General features: G+C 50.6%; 10 non-coding genes across 10 annotated transcripts; 6 read left to right on the top strand and 4 right to left on the bottom strand.

The window, feature by feature from the left end:
* Window positions 1–5803: 5803 nt before the first annotated feature.
* On the bottom strand, window positions 5804–5876 carry TRNAK-CUU (transfer RNA lysine (anticodon CUU)). Its single transcript has one exon. It is a non-coding gene; the product is annotated as a tRNA-Lys (tRNA).
* A 2334-nt stretch (window positions 5877–8210) lies between these two features.
* Window positions 8211–8283, bottom strand: TRNAK-CUU (transfer RNA lysine (anticodon CUU)). Its single transcript has one exon. It is a non-coding gene; the product is annotated as a tRNA-Lys (tRNA).
* Window positions 8284–8630: 347 nt separating this feature from the next.
* Window positions 8631–8702, bottom strand: TRNAE-CUC (transfer RNA glutamic acid (anticodon CUC)). Its single transcript has one exon. It is a non-coding gene; the product is annotated as a tRNA-Glu (tRNA).
* A 2127-nt stretch (window positions 8703–10829) lies between these two features.
* TRNAV-AAC (transfer RNA valine (anticodon AAC)) lies at window positions 10830–10902 on the bottom strand. The gene has a single exon. It is a non-coding gene; the product is annotated as a tRNA-Val (tRNA).
* A 1284-nt stretch (window positions 10903–12186) lies between these two features.
* Window positions 12187–12259, top strand: TRNAV-CAC (transfer RNA valine (anticodon CAC)). Its single transcript has one exon. It is a non-coding gene; the product is annotated as a tRNA-Val (tRNA).
* A 501-nt stretch (window positions 12260–12760) lies between these two features.
* TRNAV-AAC (transfer RNA valine (anticodon AAC)) lies at window positions 12761–12833 on the top strand. The gene has a single exon. It is a non-coding gene; the product is annotated as a tRNA-Val (tRNA).
* A 1006-nt stretch (window positions 12834–13839) lies between these two features.
* TRNAV-CAC (transfer RNA valine (anticodon CAC)) lies at window positions 13840–13912 on the top strand. Its single transcript has one exon. It is a non-coding gene; the product is annotated as a tRNA-Val (tRNA).
* Window positions 13913–14441: 529 nt separating this feature from the next.
* Window positions 14442–14514, top strand: TRNAV-AAC (transfer RNA valine (anticodon AAC)). The gene has a single exon. It is a non-coding gene; the product is annotated as a tRNA-Val (tRNA).
* A 1309-nt stretch (window positions 14515–15823) lies between these two features.
* Window positions 15824–15896, top strand: TRNAV-CAC (transfer RNA valine (anticodon CAC)). Its single transcript has one exon. It is a non-coding gene; the product is annotated as a tRNA-Val (tRNA).
* Window positions 15897–16398: 502 nt separating this feature from the next.
* TRNAV-AAC (transfer RNA valine (anticodon AAC)) lies at window positions 16399–16471 on the top strand. Its single transcript has one exon. It is a non-coding gene; the product is annotated as a tRNA-Val (tRNA).
* The last annotated feature ends 218 nt before the right edge of the window (window positions 16472–16689 follow it).

Genomic DNA, 16689 nt, shown 5'->3' with positions numbered 1-16689 from the left:
GGATACGGCCACCAGACCCAGGTCTCATTGCTTTTTTGGCCGACCTGGTGCTAAATGCAAGACCTGAGTCCCCAGGCTTGTGTTTAACAGCTGCTCTAGGCTCTGATCCAGGTAACCATCTGAGCTCTCGTTAAAGACCCATTTTGCCCTGGAAGCTTCAGCTGGGGACTCAAATGACTTGGTTGAGCTCCAGAGCTCAATAGGGGCCATAAAAAGCAACAGGAGAAAGGGAATACATATGGATGCAAAGTCCATATCAAGATCTGGGGGTGAGTTTCCCAAATCCATGAAGTTTAACCTCTGGATTGGAGTCCTGCATCTCAAAAAACACTTTTTGCTTTCCAAGAACATTTTGTGCAGCTTTAGAGGTCTTGCATCAAATGGGAATGATAATTAATATATGAGAACCTTCCTTGGCTGGGGTTTGTCTATAATATGGTTGTCTCCACCTGAGCAGCTCACCAAAGCTCTGGTTATGGAGAACAGAGATAAAAGTGAGTGACAGTCACCTAGTTACTTGGGGGGGGCAGGGGTCACATTACCATCAACAGAGAAACACAGGCATTTCTGGAGAGTGATTCATCTTCCCCTAACGAGGACTTGAAAACAGATCAAGTGATCCTATCCATAAATGCCGTTTCAAAGTCAGCCCAGTTGATCTGACATCTCCAAGTCGAGATCTTTCCCTTGGAGACATCCAGAGCTAAGAGGAGATGAATCCCACCCCCAGAGGTTGTACTGGAGGAGTTATATTAGCGAAAGTAGTCTTGGTCTCCTGATGCCAGGGGTTTACAAAGGGTTTCTGATTTGTAGTAGAGGTTGTGTTCATCCTGATACCTTTGCAGCTGGGGAAGAACACTGAGGAGGGGTACCCATCCTCCCCTCGAATAGCTCTTGTAACTTTAGAACTTTTCTGGCATTTGCGTTTTCTAGAATCTGCTAAACAGGAGCATCAGACTTCAGGCATGCATTTACTGCTAATCCAGACTTGCTCTGGATTGGGGACTAGAAATGAGTGTTTTCAGGTCAGTTTAAACACAATCCTGGGCTTGGAAAGGAATCCTTCATCTTCTCACAGGAAAATAAAATCTGAATACAAGTGCTTGCTATGACCCACATTAGTATGTGATCGCAAATAACACGGAACAAATGACTCAGGCACATAGCAGAATATATATATTTATATGTATATATTCACACACAGACTCATATATATAGGTGCATATATGTGTACCCACATATATCCCTATATATGCAATATAGATCCATTTATATGTACACAGTTCCCTACAGAAAAGGAATTTTTCTGCAGACCACCATTTCCACCTCTGTGCATATTTATCTACCTACCCCTGCTCCTATACATTGATATATATTTATACACACATCCCCCACTCTCTGTGAAAGGGAAATTGCTGTCACTTCCACTTTCCATTTCTCTTGATCTGTAAATAAACACAAACTATATGTTTTTCTCATGTCGTGCATATATTTTTCATCACATCTCTGCAGAAAGGAAGAGGTGGTGGCCTGCGAGCTGGAGACAAATCCACGCGCTAACCAGAGGTGCATAAATAGCAAAGAAAAAGAGTGAGACACCTCGACAGAAACAATGGGCAGCCCAGTGGGAAAAGCAGGAGAACGAGGTGCCTATAGGTAAAAAAGGACAGACAGCCTCTGGACAGACGGACAAGTGCATCCCACTGCCCTCCCTATGCCCCCAGCTGACCCCACGTACCTCGGAGCAGAGGTGTAGGAAAGGGTCATCCTCCCGAATCGCCCAACCTTTTGCATTGGGAGGGTGCTAGTGGGGGGCAGGTGGGGGACCAGCCTGGTGGCCGAGGGGTCCCAGTGGGATGCAGCCCGCGGCAGTCGCTCCACCATGCTCTGACGAAGGAAACCAGCCCGAGTCCTGGATGCCTCTGACATTTCAGCGCTGCTCAAGCTCCTGCTCCTTCCCAGCCCTCGGTTGCCCCATTTGTCCCCTCTGTCACCCCCCGCCCCATCTCACTTACCATTCCTTCCCCTCCCCCATTGCATCTATCCTGGGCACCCACCGATCTCCTTCCCTCCTTCTCCTCCCCAGCCACCCTGGCTCTGCTCTCCTTCTCTGTGCCAAAGCTTTTTTCCCCTGCCCAGAGCCAGGATCGCATTTCCAGCACCTCCCTCCACCTGTCTCCCAGCCGAGACCTTCTCCACAGGGTCTCTGCAGCCTTTTAACCCTCTCCAATGCCCCATCTTTCCCTCCAGAAGAGCCGGGGCTCAGGAAGGAGCAAAGCTTTTCATCCCTCCCCCAAAGCCATCAATGAATGATTCATCTTCCAGCTCATATTTGGGTCAGCAACACTCAAAGAAGGGCAAAACCACCTCCCACCTACCATGGGTGGCTTGTTTAGGTAAGGGGAGGTTGGGACATCCAAAACAAAGCAGGGCGGGGGGCAGAATTCAACCCCAATAACATGGTTTCTTGCAGGACTGGCTCTTGGTACAAAACCATCCTGGGATTGATCGTCCTTTGAGGTCTTGTCCTATGTTAGGTGAGTCCAAGCATGTTCAGGCTCTTGTGCCTGTGCTTCCAGGTAGGACATGTGCAAGCAGTCACTGTCCTGCACTGGAGTTCCCCCTGGTTACCCCAAAACTGGACCCAGCTACAAGGCCGGATGGACAGAGATTCGGGCTCAGTCCCAAGGCTGGAAGGGGTCTCCTCCTCCGCCAAACTTCTCATTCCAGAAACAGGTTGGAAGTTGAACCTGGCCCCAGAAGACACCTGTATCCACACAATGAAGAAGCCCCTACTGCCCCAAGCCGCATAGGCTGATGGCTGCAGAGATTCCTATCTGCAAAACAAACTCCTCAGGGGGTAACAATCAAAAGGAACATCCCTCTGCTGCCCAGTGCAGTGGACAGGCTTTTTTATCCTCATTAAAAAAAATAGGATCTGTCATTTAGCTAAATAACTTCTTGCAGCACTAAGCTCCCCAGCTACAAATGCCTCAGACAAAATAAACCCTCTTCCCCCCCCACCTTGTGCTGCAATAAGACAGAAAACATCCAAAATAGCCATTTTCCTAGATCAGACAGTGACGACAGCAGAATCTCCATCTCTACGCGATTCCCACGCTTCATAGTTTCTCCTCCCACCATAGATGTTTTGCCCTCAAAGATATGGGTAAGGCTAAAAAAAAAAAAAGCCCATTTATTTCAAGACTGCCTATAATGCATTGCCCTCTCCTGTTCAGGGGCTTTGGGCCGCAGGCAGCAGCTACAGGTGTCCTGAACTGATCAAGTTGTTCCTTTAGGTTTCATCTGAAGTCAATTGCGGGAGTTTGGGACCTCCTGAAGGACCATTTATTGTCCACATTAGATGGATGACTCCACTTCTGTTGACTAGTAAGGGAATTTTGGGTTAGCATGGGTGAAATGAATACCTAATATCTATTAGATATACATGTCCTTTATTTCTCTTGGCTTCCAGCAACTCCCCGATGCTCTCCTTTGCAACCCTTGGTGAAAAGTTCCCGGCAAAAAAAGTTGCCAGCCGTGCACTGTAGGAAAAAATGGGATGCAACCAGGGGAAAGCACCTTGGCTTGCCCTTGGAGTTTTAGTAGCAGGATTATGTTCAGGGCCACAAGCTGCTTCCAGACCACCAGGAATGCCGAGTCTGAAGAGCTGTTAATAGGACTGTCTGTTTGGAGCAGGAAAACATGCACACGAGCCAAATTCAGCTGCCAGTTATAAGCCTGCAGGTTTATTGCTAGAGCTGAAACAAAATCAGGCCAGACGCATAGGGGAGCCCTGCAGACAGAGTGGGTCCAGCCATCCTAATTTAAGGTGATAATAGTTCAAGATTAAATTGAGGACTCATAGCATTGAAATGGCTGGACCATATCAGTAACCCTGATCCTGCCCTCGCTGCAGGCTAGTCCGTGGGGTCCTCGTGCCACTCCTCATTGCAGAGGTCCGTCTCGCAGCAGGAATACCGGGATGTCAGGCGGGACTCTGCATCAGATGCCCGTTCTCGGCCGCAGTTCATCACGGAGGTGCAGCCTTGCTGGTAATAGAGGGTCACCTTCCCTGCAGGGGTGGTGGGCAGAGAGGGACCATGGTTAGAAGAAAGCAGCACTAAACTAATAAAAAAAAGTGGTGGACTTTGAAGTTACCAGGTGAGAAACCAGCCCCTTAAATAGCACACCCAAATGAAGTCACACCTTGCTTTAGTTAGGAGAAAGCTATGTGCACACACAGACAAAACTCGCATGGCTTCTTCGGGAGACAGAGTCTCTCCTTTGCCTAAAAGGGACTTTTTTTTAACCATGTATAGAGCAACCTCCATCAAGAGAAGGAATTTGGCCCCTTGCGTTAGCCATTTCCCACATCAGGTTCATCATGACATCCTCATTCATTCTGCAAATCAATTTGGTTTTCCAAAGACAAGGACAACCCCCACGGAACCAAAGGAAACACATGGTTTTGACCCCCTCACTACGTACCCAGGGAGGTTTTAATGATGGCACATTTCTCTCTCCGCTCACAAGTCGTTTCATTCGCTCCCCGGAAACATCCGACGAAGGGGATCTTGTACTTGCAGACTTTGCATTGAAGAGCCTCAACTGCAGCAGACAGAGAAGAGGTAATGAGCTTGGGGCTCTGTTCTGCAGAGCCATGGGGAGTTTTGCTTCAAGTGTCCCTACAATAAGATGGGGGTGACCCCAGAGAAGATGTAGAGCACACCAGGGAAGGGACCAAGTGTCACCTTCACTTACAGACCCAGTAATGAGAGCCCTCATCTGTAGGGGAGAGGCAAATGATGCCTATGGACACTTAACCCTTCTTGGCAGAGCTTTGCAGGCAGACGTGGCCTTAGGTGAACAAATGAAGAAACTACAGACCCACAGAGAAAAAATGTGGATGTGGGCTCTGGGGTGGGGTTTATCCAGCTGAAATGGGGTTCATCCACAGCAAGACCATCACAACAGCTCTCTGGGGCAGAGCAGGTACACATCTAGCCCAGGATCCAGCAACCTACAACTGAAGCTCCTGGCCCAGAGAAGGTCTCTTTGGATTTAATAGCTCTCTCCACTCACTTCCCAGGGGAAAGTCACTTTCATTCAAGCAATGACAAAAACAGTTACAGAGATTTCTCTCCGCTGACCGTAGACTCAGAGCAGATGACATCCAGCTCAGTGACAACACTGCAGATATCAAGAGCTTGCCAAGACCCACCCAACCACCATCAGATATATTCCCCTGCCCTTTAGTAAATCCCATTTAACTGTGACCCTCCACTTACCAACTCCGATGCACAAGACAAGGGTCAGCCCCACAAAGAGCACCTTCATCTTGGGCAAGGGGACAGGTCTTGACCTCCCAGCTGCACCTCAGCCCAGCACAGGGTTACCTATGAATGACAACGGCTCAGGCAATTTATTAATCCCTGTAAAGAGTTTCCTCAGTGATCAGCCTTCTAGCAGGAGGAAAGCCAATCAGGCAAAAACCTCACAGTACTGATGCTTGTGATGTCCCTTTTGGGGCAAAATGAGTAGAGAAACTTGAAGCACATTATTAGACAATCCTCCAGCGCCCTCAAAAGCTGAAATTCAGGCAATTTCACCTTTCCGCTCTATTAAAATTAATAGCCATGCTTTCAAGGCAGAAGTCTCCCAAGTGAATAAAATGATCTTATGAGGAAAAAAAAAAACCAACACATTTCTTTATTTCCTAACATGCTTCCACCTCTTGCTCAGACATAGCACCAGCAATTGTTTGTATCCAGAAACAGGCAGGTTTGGAAAAAAACTTGAGCGCCCAACGTGGGGCTCGAACCCACGACCCTGAGATTAAGAGTCTCATGCTCTACCGACTGAGCTAGCCGGGCTGCCAAAATCCCCCTTTCCCACTGTTTTTCTCACCAAAAGTGGAAAGTTGATGCTGATTTAGCAAAACGCCCAATTTTACGAGTATAAAGAGGGGTATTCAGATAAGTGGAAGCTCTTCCCTGGGAGATTTAAGAGGGTGTGTTGGGATGGTGCCAGCCGACACAAAACACAGAAGGAAGACACAGAAAAGTCCCAAAGCAAAACCCTAAGAGAGGGTCCCTTACCAGCCTCTTCTTTCCCCTCCGAGGTCCAAGCATCCACCGCCACGTGTCTCCGCTGCCTTTATTCCTCTCCTGCGCTTGGGCTGACCCAGGACCTGAACGACCTCAGAGCCGACGGGGGATATTGTTTGGTGGGAACAATGCTTCTGCTTGCACCTGGGCAAACACAGCTCCTCACCAAGCCCCGAGAGACCTTCCAGGACATGGAGTCATTCATTACATGGGCAAGTCTACAGGCTCTCAGGCCCTTTAATCTCCCTTTGTGCAGAGAAACACTCCCAGCTCCCAACTTTTAAGTCAACCCTGGGTTGACTCTGCAGGAAAGACCCAAAGAGGCAGATTTTTATAGACCTACAAGTAAGCCTATAGCCCTTCTCTGCTTCTGAAGGCAGCACCTTCACAAGTCCCCTTTGGAGACCAGCTAATTTACATTTTCCTCCACAAATAGCACCAATAACAGGGGTAGAAGGATGTGCCTCATCCCATTTGGGGGATCCTGCCAAAAAGCAAACCCTCCCTCCTCCCTTCTCTATCCCCCTCCCTGTTCAGCATCATGTTTTATCACACTGATTAATCCCACTGGGTGCAGCTTTTCATGGAGCAGAGAAGAGACTAAAAAAACCAAGGGCTGGCCAATGTTCGCTTGATCCTGGAGGCCATTTCTTCTAAGCTTGCAAGGAGGACTTTGCATAAGAGAAAATAATTTCAGCACTTCCCATTCTCTCCCCTCCTTGCCTGTATTTTCTTGTTTTGATTTTCTTATCCAGCCTTTCTCTCAGCTGAGCTACTCTATGTGAGAGACCTGGAATAGCCAAAACATGCTCTTTCCATACCCCTTCAAGCCAAAGGCTCCTGCAGACCAGGGTTCTTGGCTTCCTTTAAAACACAGATGGATGGCAGAGCTGCGTGAACCACTCCGTTATTCCATATGGAGCATATAAGCTTGTGCCATGGCCTTGATGGGACACAGGTAGCTGAAAGCCGGTTGACAACACCTGTGGGTGGATGCTTGCTTAACACAACAAGAAGTGCCCCAAGAACCAACACAATTCATGGACCACACGTGCTTGAGAAATACAGCTTGTACCAGAGCACGTAGGCTGGTGTCCACAGCCAGATCTCTGTTCTGGAGGGTTTAAGCTGCATGGTTATGGCCTTAAGTAGCAACAGTAATTAGGACATGATTCCAAGAAACCTTGCCTACCTGCTTCAAGTTATTTCCAAGTCCTTCGGCTTCACCTGTACCAACCCAACCCAATGTTTATGCAGCTGTTCTTGTGCTGACAGCACAAATACAGATGATACCTGCATTTTCTCAAGCACGAAGCCAAGCTCAACTCCTCCAGGCAGCCAGAACAAAAGAGCAAGTGGATGAAGTTCCCAGAGGGTTGGGTCCTTGCATGGGTCCAACACATATCCTGCTCCAAACAGCTCTGGAGAGAAGTGTGGTGTAATACTTTCCCAAAGCTCAACTTGTTTTCATCTCTGCTGTGCAGCACTGTTTGCCCTGCTTTTACATGTGGTGCATCCTCTGTGGCTGAGCAAAAGGCTTTGGTCTAAACCAAAAGGGATGCTCTCAATCTACGGCATTAAATATAAGAAAATAAGGGGTTTTTTTTCCCCTGTATTTAGAAGCGTTGTGCTGTAAACTGAAGAATGTGGATTTCATGGGATTTATCAGGCACTTTGAGAACATTTTGGTACAGCAGGTAACACTCTGCTGTTCACCTGGGGCTGGATGTGCTCCTATCACCCAGTTCCAATCTGGAGAGGTTTACATGGCTCAAAGACTGCATAAAGCAATAATAAATAACGTAATGTTAGGGCCTGAGACGAGAGCAAGTAGGAATCAATCTGCAATACTAGAGGTTGAAGGAGAATTTAAAACAGAGACAAATGATGGAAAGGGTGAGAAAAAAGGCAGATAAGAAGGCGGCATCTTTCCTCCTTTCAGAGGAAGGGAAGGCCACTCTGACTCCCATATGACACTGGATTTGTTGGGAGATGCAGCTCCTTCCCCTCCCTTTCCCATGACATCTGCCAGCGTTGGTGCTCCATCCTGCGTGAAACAGCCCTAAAATTTTTTTGCTACGAGGGGAAAAAAAATCTGAGCGCCCAACGTGGGGCTCGAACCCACGACCCTGAGATTAAGAGTCTCATGCTCTACCGACTGAGCTAGCCGGGCTATGTCAGAAAAGGGGATGGTGCAGCCTCTGAGCATCAGCCCAGATGCAGGCGGTGCAATGGGGGGAGCGGGGGGTTCGTCTCAGGAGAGACAATACAGCAGGAAAAGCTCCGGACTGGCAGGTTTCTTTTCTTCCTCCTCCTGTGGCTGGTGGAGTGCCAAGTCCCCTTTGGTCTGCATCCAGCCAGGCTCTGCACCCACGCCCAGGGAGGGCTGGGCCACCGCACAGCGGGGGAGGGATGGCGGGGGGGGGGGGGGGGGACGGGTCAGGGTGCTCCACCTTGCGCAGTGGTTCCGCTAAAGTAAAAAAAGAAAAAAACAAAAAAAACCCAATGCAAAAATCACTTTTCCCTGACCGGGAATCGAACCCGGGCCGCGGCGGTGAGAGCGCCGAATCCTAACCACTAGACCACCAGGGAGCTGTGAGGAGGTTTTTCGCCCCCCGGATATAACGCCAGATAAGTGGGGCACAAAAAATTTGGGTTGCGCTTGGCGCACAGGAGGGTCTATGCACGTTTTCCCTCCCCCTCCCTTTAGCAGCTAAATGCTAAAATCCTCCCAAGCCAACAGGTCCTTGGGTTTCTCTTCTGCTGCCATCCAGCAGTTGGCCCTTCTTGGTGGCTTCTCCAACACCTGGGAGTCCAGAAGTTACCCCAAAAAGGTCTTGCAGCCACCAAATGACTTTTTTTCCCCTCCTCCTGGGGACGCCCTGTCCCCAGACACATGGGGTTTCTGTCTGCTCCCATCAGAATCGGAAAGTCTTCCCAACTTTCCCGCTGCTGGATTCATCTCAGTGCATTCAACTGAGTGGAAAACACCCCAGAAACCACAAGTTCCTCCATTTCTTGGGTGCGATAGAAGGGTGAAAAAGAGCAGATAACTGGCATCGCAGTAGCTCTATAAAAAATGTGCAGAGCTGTGGCTGATGATGTTGCAGTAAGGGGATCGGTCTGATCCTTGGGATTCATGAGAATTTCAGACCATTTACTGATTTTTAAGCATCTTGCTCGTGTTGTTGTTGGAAGGTGAACACAGTTCAGTGAACACACAACTCAGGCCTCTTTCTCCAACTACCACACACAGATCTCCTAATTTTACAGGGAAGTCTCCATTTTTAGAAGAGATCCACCTCAACTCCTAATATGCCACTCTAGTGCTAGCATTATATTGGCACATACCTGCAAGTGGAACAGAAATAAGACTGGAGGAGGATGAAAACAATTCAGCAGAAAAAGTGCTGCAGTTTCCCTAGCCAGGCTCTTTATGTCTGAGTTTCCAGAAGAATGGAAATATGAACAGCAAAGGGCTTGAACAAAAGCTCCATAGCAATGTAGGTCAGCAGAGATGCAGCAAGGAGGGGAAAGCCCAGATTTAACGACAGTGGGTTGTGCTCCAGAGAGTTAATTGAATGTGGAGCCTGAGATTTTGGCCGCTATTCTAGGTCATGTCCCAAGAACAAATAACTCCGTCCAGAAGCAGGAATGCATGACTGCAAAGTCTCCCCCTCCATGCAGTCTTATTTTTCCAGCTCATTCGTGGGATGAATGAATGCAAAACATGTTGGGGGGAAGGGAAAAAATTCATTGCTTGGTTTTGAGCACAGGAGAATCACCTCTTTGGGTACAACATCCAGGAATGGAGTTGAGCCATGAGACAAGCGTGGGAAGAAACTCAACCTGGGCAAGATAGAGGCTGGATGGGAGAGTAAAGATGCAAGAGGAAGATCTGAGAAATATTTAAGTAATATGTAAGTCAAAGAAATAACAGCATCCCAGGAATGAAACCAATGTCATGCAGGGATAGCACCAAGTTGTTCATCATCATGCAGCAGAAAAACTCTCCCCCCTTGGCATATAACCCCCAACGCTGGATAATTCCCACCCTGCGCTCCCCACTCAGGGTCTGTCCCATGGTACCTGAGTGAGGGCAGCAGGGAAATCTGTGGGCAGGAGGCAGGGCTGAGAGCGAGTTGGGAATGCAGCCCATGGGGTGGACCAGCAGCGTCCATGGCCATGCACGGATGCTCCTCCAAGGCAGCTTGCAAAAGGAGAAAATGCTCCAGGACTGAGCTTAAATAGAGCCCCTGGACCATGGGCAGGGGGTCCCAGGTGGGGCTGTTCGAGGCCATTAATGCTCATTAGTGCCCTCAGTTGGGCAGTTAGTCTTTCCAGTTTAGGAAGAAGACCTGCTGGTCCCCATGGGCACGGCAGTATTCGTCTGTGTGAGCTCAGGATATGACAGCACAGAGACTCCTTTATCTAAATGGGTGATGGAAAAAGACGAGATCTGATGAAGCAGCAGGGTGTAAATGCAAATTATTCCTCCCTATCCATGTGAATAGGAAATGCCGAAAATTATGGGTGTAAAAGAAGTGCTGGGATGAAGCACTCATCCCACCCCCTCCGTACGCAAGTGGTCTCAGGATCAAAACAACCCAAAAATAACGACTAAATTAAATCTCAAAGAGCACTCGGGTGTCCTGTATAACTGCATTGAAGAGAGGGCTGGAAAAAGGTAGAGGAGGGGGAAAAAAAACCTAAAAGCAATGTTTCTGCCTGGTTTCGAACCAGGGCCCTTTCGCGTGTTAGGCGAACGTGATAACCACTACACTACAGAAACCTGGAGCTGTGTCTTCTGGGGATCACATCTCGGCCAACGCACAATACCCGTTCTTCCACTCACTTGCCCCATTCCCACTCAGCATCCCCACATCCCCTTGCCCTTTTCTTCCGGCCCCTCACTCTCATTTCCTTTCCCCTCAGCTTACAACACCAACAAACACAAACACTTCTCCCTCACCAGACGCAAAACCCTTCTTCATGGGCTCTTGACGCTGCCCAAACCCATCGACACAACCAACGCAAACCCAGCACCTGCTGCTTTGGACGCACACAGGCCATTCCCCAATTCAAAATGCTTCCTAAGCCAGGAAAGGCACCAGGAAGACACCCCAAAAAGGACCAGGACTCTCCAGCCACAACTTTGCAAGGGGCAGGGACAACGTCCCCTCCCCAGCTGCCCAAGGCTAGGCCACAAGGGCTGGCACCAAAACCTTCTTTTCCACACCACCACGCACACCTACCTCTCTATATACATCCACGCGTCTCTATAATATCCGTACAAATGCTTTCATTCTTGCAAAAATTGCGTTGGCATGCAGCAACAGAACTGAGCCCTTTTCTTTCCCTTGGCGTTTATCGTGGAGGAGCCCAACCCCAAAGCAAACCAGGTCAAACGCCTGCTCAGGGCACAAACGTCACAGGATCACAGAATCACAGAATCGTATCGGTTGGAGAAGACCTTTAAGATCATCGAGTCCAACCGTAAACCTAACACTGCCAAGCCCACCACTACACCATGTCCCTGAGCACCTCATCCAAACGTCTTTTACATACTTCCAGGGATGGGGACTCCACCACTTCCCTGGGCAGCCTGTTCCAGTGCTTGAGAACCCTTTCAGTGAAGTAAAATGTCCTGATATCCAATCTAAACCTCCCCTGGTGCAACTTGAGGCCATTTCCTCTCGTCCTATCCTCGTCTTGTCTCTGCATGGCACAGCGGAAGCAAGTGGCTCGGGTTTTTTGTGTTTTCCAGAAAAATGTGAGGCTGTTTCTGGTCGGCTATGAGCCGAGGACCTCTGGAGTGTGAGGCAAAGGTGCGACCCAGCGTGCAAAGCCCCTGCGGGCAGCGGAGCAGCTGATGCTTCGGGGTGATGCCCCACAAGCCGGGGAGCGAGGAGCAGAGCAAATGGGCTAAAGGGCAGGGGTTTGGGGTGTGGGCTGGGGGGAGCGACATGGGAGAGGGGTGCATGTGCCAGAGGGGTGTGGGGTGCCTGGGAGCAGCCGGTGAGGGGCATGGGCTTCAGCCCATGGCAGATATGGTGCAAAAGCCCCATTTCGCCCCGTTTCTGTAGTGTAGTGGTTATCACGTTCGCCTCACACGCGAAAGGTCCCCGGTTCGAAACCGGGCAGAAACAGCTTTCTTGTGCTTTTTCCCTCCCCACCGTGCGGAGGGTGAAGGCGTTGGGTCATTCTGTGTGGGGACGGTGACAAGGGAGTGTCGTTGCGCTCTGGTTTGGGCCACTGGGGACGGGACCTTGTCCCTGCCCCTTGCAAAGCGGTGGCTGGAGAGTCCTGGTCCTTTTTGGGGTGTCTTCCTGGTGCGTTTCCTGGCTTAGAAGCATTTTGAATTGGGGAATGGCCTGTGTGCGTCCAAAGCAGCAGGTGCTGGGTTTGCGTTGGTTGTGTCGATGGGTTTGGGCAGCGTCAAGAGCCCATGAAGAAGGGTTTTGCGTCTGGTGAGGGAGAAGTGTTTGTGTTTGTTGGTGTTGTAAGATGCGGGGAAAGGAAATGAGAGTGAGGGTCAGGAAGAAAAGGGCAAGGGGATGTGGGGATGCTGAGTGGGAATGGGGCAAGTGAGTGGAAGAACGGGTATTGTGCGTTGGCCGAGATGTGATCCCCAGAAGACACAGCTCCAGGTTTCTGTAGTGTAGTGGTTATCACGTTCGCCTAACACGCGAAAGGGCCCTGGTTCGAAACCAGGCAGAAACACCTCGTTGGCCTTTTGGCAACACCTTGAAAGCATCTCCTTCATGTTTCACTCCTTACCGCCCTTCACCAAAACATTCCTTCCAAATGCAGACCAGCAGGCCTGAAAACCAAAAGGCCACAAGGCCTGGCACCAAAACCAAGTTTTCCACACCACCACGCACACCTACCTCTCTCTATACATCCACGCGTCTCTATAATATCCGTATAAATGCTTTCATTCTTGCAAAAATTGCGTTGGCATGCAGCAACAGAACTGAGCCCTTTTCTTTCCCTTGGCGTTTGTCGTGGAGGAGCCCAACCCCAAAGCAAACCAGGTCAAACGCCTGCTCAGGGCACAAACGTCACAGAATCACAGAATCACAGAATCACAGAATCACAGAATCACAGAATCGTATCGGTTGGAGGAAAGGACCTTTAAGATCATCGAGTTCAACTGTAAACCTAACCCTACCAAGCCCAGCACTACACCATGTCCCTGAGCACCTCATCCAAACGTCTTTTAAATACTTCCAGGGATGGCGACTCCACCACTTCCCTGGGCAGCCTGTTCCAGTGCTTGAGAACCCTTTCAGTGAAGGAAAATTTCCTGATATCCGGTCTACACCTCCCCTGGTGCAACTTGAGGCCATTTCCTCTTGTCTTGTCTCTGCATGGGGCAGCGGAAGCCAGTGGCTCGGGGTTTTTTTGTGTTTTCCAGAAAAATGTGAGGCTGTTTCTGGCCGGTTGTGAGCCGAGGACCTCTGGAGTGTGAGGCAAAGGTGCGACCGAGCGTGCAAAGCCCCTGCGGGCAGCGGAGCAGCTGATGCTTCGGGGTGATGCCCCACAAGCCGGGGAGCGAGGAGCAGAGCAAATGGGCTAAAGGGCAGGGGTTTGGGGTGTGGGCTGGGGGGAGCGACATGGGAGAGGGGTGCATGTGCCAGAGGGGTGTGGGGTGCCTGGGAGCAGCCGGTGAGGGGCATGGGCTTCAGCCCATGGCAGATATGGTGCAAAAGCCCCATTTCGCCCCGTTTCTGTAGTGTAGTGGTTATCACGTTCGCCTCACACGCGAAAGGTCCCCGGTTCGAAACCGGGCAGAAACAGCATGCTTGTGCTTTTTCCCTCCCCACGCTGCAGAGGGTGAAGGCGTTGGGTCATTCTGTGTGGGGACAGTGACAAGGGAGAGTTCTTGCGCTCTGGTTTGGGCAGCTGGGGAGTTGGAGAGTCCTGGGAACTCTGGAGAGTCCTGGGAGTTGGAGAGTCCTGGCAACTGGTGGCTGGAGAGTCCTGGTCCTTTTTGGGGTGTCTTCCTGGTGCCTTTCCTGGCTTAGGAAGCATTTTGAATTGGGGAATGGCCTGTGTGCGTCCAAAGCAGCAGGTGCTGGGTTTGCGTTGGTTGTGTCGATGGGTTTGGGCAGCGTCAAGAGCCCATGAAGAAGGGTTTTGCGTCTGGTGAGGGAGAAGTGTTGGTGTTTGTTGGTGTTGTAAGATGCGGGGAAAGGAAATGAGAGTGAGGGTCAGGAAGAAAAGGGCAAGGGGATGTGGGGATGCTGAGTGGGAATGGGGCAAGTGAGTGGAAGAACAGGTATTGTGCGTTGGCCGAGATGTGAGCCCCAGAAGACACAGCTCCAGGTTTCTGTAGTGTAGTGGTTATCACGTTCGCCTAACACGCGAAAGGTCCCTGGTTCGAAACCAGGCAGAAACACCTCGTTGGCCTTTTGCCACCACCTTGAAAGCATCTCCTTCATGTTTCACTCCTTACCGCCCTTCACCAAAACATTCCTTCCAAATGCAGACCAGCAGGCCTGAAAACCAACAGGCCACAAGGCCTGGCACCAAAACCAAGTTTTCCACACCACCACGCACACCTACCTCTCTCTATACATCCACGCAGCGCTATAATATCCGTATAAATGCTTTCATTCTTGCAAAAATTGCGTTGGCATGCAGCAACAGAACTCAGCCCTTTTCTTTCCCTTGGCGTTTGTCGTGGAGGAGCCCAACCCCAAAGCAAACCAGGTCAAACGCCTGCTCAGGGCACAAACATCTTCTCTCTGCATGGGTGTCCTGCTTTCAGCTGACACAGAGTTAATTTTCTTTATAGTGGCTGGTATGGGGCTCTGTTTTGGGTTTGTGCTGAAAACAGCGTTGGTAACACAGAGATGTTTCAGTTGTTGCTGCACGAGTCAAGGACTCCTCAGCTGCCCATGCTCTGCCAGGTGCCCAAGAAGCTGGGAGGGGGCACAGCCAGGACAGTTGATCCAAACCGGCCAAAGGGCTATTCCATAGGCTATACCATAGGCCAAAGGGCTATTCCATACCATAGGGCGTCATGCTCAGTAGATGAAGCTGGGGAAGAAGAAGGAAGGGGGGGACGTTCGGAGTGATGGCGTTTGTCTTCCCAAGTCACTGTTATGCGTGATGGGGCCCTGCTTTCCTGGAGATGGCTGAACACCTGCCTGCCCATGGGAAGTAGTGAATGGATTCCTTGCTTTGCTTTGCTGGCGTGCGCGGCTTTTGCTTTCCCTATTAAACTGTCTTTATCTCAACCCTCGAGTTTTCTCACTTTTACCCTTCCGATTCTCTCCCCCATCCCACCAGGGGGGAGTGAGCGAGCGGCTGCGTGGTGCTGAGTTGCCGTCTGGGGCTAAACCACATCAATGGGGCAGCGGAAGCAAGTGGCTCGGGTTTTTTGTGTTTTCCAGAAAAATGTGAGGCTGTTTCTGGCCGGTTGTGAGCCGAGGACCTCTGGAGTGTGAGGCAAAGGTGCGACCGAGCGTGCAAAGCCCCTGCGGGCAGCGGAGCAGCTGATGCTTCGGGGTGATGCCCCACAAGCCGGGGAGCGAGGAGCAGAGCAAATGGGCTAAAGGGCAGGGGTTTGGGGTGTGGGCTGGGGGGAGCGACATGGGAGAGGGGTGCATGTGCCAGAGGGGTGTGGGGTGCCTGGGAGCAGCCGGTGAGGGGCATGGGCTTCAGCCCATGGCAGATATGGTGCAAAAGCCCCATTTCACCCCGTTTCTGTAGTGTAGTGGTTATCACGTTCGCCTCACACGCGAAAGGTCCCCGGTTCGAAACCGGGCAGAAACAGCATGCTTGTGCTTTTTCCCTCCCCATGCTGCGGAGGGTGAAGGCGTTGGGTCATTCTGTGTGGGGACGGTGACAAGGGAGAGTCCTTGCGCTCTGCTTTGGGCAGCTGGGGAGGGGACGTTGGCCCTGCCCCTTGCAAAGAGGTGGCTGGAGAGTCCTGGTCCTTTTTGGGGTGTCTTCCTGGTGCGTTTCCGGGCTTAAGAAGCATTTTGAATTGGGGAATGGCCTGTGTGCGTCCAAAGCAGCAGGTGCTGGGTTTGCGTTGGTTGTGTCGATGGGTTTGATCAATGTCAAGAGCCCATGAAGAAGGGTTTTGCGTCTGGTGAGGGAGAAGTGTTTGTGTTTGTTGGTGTTGTAAGCTGAGGGGAAAGGAAATGAGAGTGAGGGTCAGGAAGAAAAGGGCAAGGGGATGTGGGGATGCTGAGTGGGAATGGGGCAAGTGAGTGGAAGAACGGGTATTGTGCGTTGGCCGAGATGTGAGCCCCAGAAGACACAGCTCCAGGTTTCTGTAGTGTAGTGGTTATCACGTTCGCCTAACACGCGAAAGGGCCCTGGTTCGAAACCAGGCCCAAACACCTCGTTGGCCTTTTGGCACCACCTTGAAAGCATCTCCTTCATGTTTCACTCATTACCGCCTTCACCAAAACATTCCTTCCAAATGCAGACCAGCAGGCCTGAAAACCAACAGGCCACAAGGCCTGGCACCAAAACCAAGTTTTCCACACCACCACGCACACCTACCTCTCTCTATACATCCACGCGTCTCTATAATATCCGTACAAATGCTTTCATT

Source organism: Mycteria americana, chromosome 29 (genome assembly GCF_035582795.1).
Source record: "Mycteria americana isolate JAX WOST 10 ecotype Jacksonville Zoo and Gardens chromosome 29, USCA_MyAme_1.0, whole genome shotgun sequence".
NCBI classification, from domain to species: Eukaryota; Metazoa; Chordata; class Aves; order Ciconiiformes; family Ciconiidae; genus Mycteria; species Mycteria americana.
Note: the sequence above shows the minus strand (reverse complement) of the source record. Positions and strands in the feature narration are given on the sequence as shown.